Genomic DNA, 965 nt, shown 5'->3' with positions numbered 1-965 from the left:
GAGAGAGAGAGAGAGAGAGAGAGAGAGAGAGAGCTCATCATGGAAGCTGTAGCATGTCAGTGTGTCCCACAGTGTATCCCTGGGTCCACACATCTTCACTTGCAGATGTTCACTGCTGTGAGTCATTGGTCTGCCCTAAGGCCTCTGACTTCTGTGACACCATCACTATTGGATCCTCACCAAGACTCCTCCCAGTTATCCTGTTGTTGCCAGGTGCCATGGAGATCCTGGAGTTTTGGAACAGCAGGACAGATCCTTTCATGCACTCCAGCAGTTCACAGATGATGTAGGTTTTGGGGTGGGCCACCTCAGAGCCCTGGATCTGGGCCTGGGTGGTAGCTGAGCTGCTTAGCAGCGCACCAGCTCTTCCTTATCTGCACCACCAGGTGAGCTCTCCAGCATTGCTCCAGCTAGGCCACCTGGTGCTGACATTGGCAGAAGGCGTGGTCAACTCTCCTGCTCTCATGCCCTTCAGGTCTGCTCACCTGCACTATGCCTCCAGAGCCAGCTCCACTGGGTAGCCTAGTCAAGGTGCCAGGCTCACTCTCCAAAGTGCCACAGCCTGTGAGGGCCTGGGCCAGCTCTCCTGCTCTCACACCCTTGTGGCTAGCTCAGGGGCTGCCCAGGGGAGGTGCATGCCCCAGTCTTCTGATTGCTGCAGCAGGTGAGAGGCAGGGACAGCTCCTCTGCTCTCATGACTGCAGGTAGTGGGAGGGCATCACCCCCACACCTATGCCACCTTATAGCAGAGGAGTGACAGGGCCAGGAAGCCAGAGAGGGTGGGTTGGTGGGCAGGAGGAGGGGGAAGGGAAAAGGGGGTCTTTCAGAGGGGAAACGAGGAATGGGCAGAAAATTCGAAATGTAAATAAATAAAATATCTAATAAAAAGTAAGAAATTAAAAAGAATTCTATATGGGGGGAAAAAAGAACAAAATATATTCTTTGTCTGAGGTTTTCAAAAATAT

Source organism: Mastomys coucha, unplaced genomic scaffold, assembly GCF_008632895.1.
Source record: "Mastomys coucha isolate ucsf_1 unplaced genomic scaffold, UCSF_Mcou_1 pScaffold6, whole genome shotgun sequence".
Taxonomy (NCBI): Eukaryota; Metazoa; Chordata; class Mammalia; order Rodentia; family Muridae; genus Mastomys; species Mastomys coucha.
The sequence above is the reverse complement of the archived record's forward strand: the minus strand, read 5'-3'. Positions refer to the sequence as shown.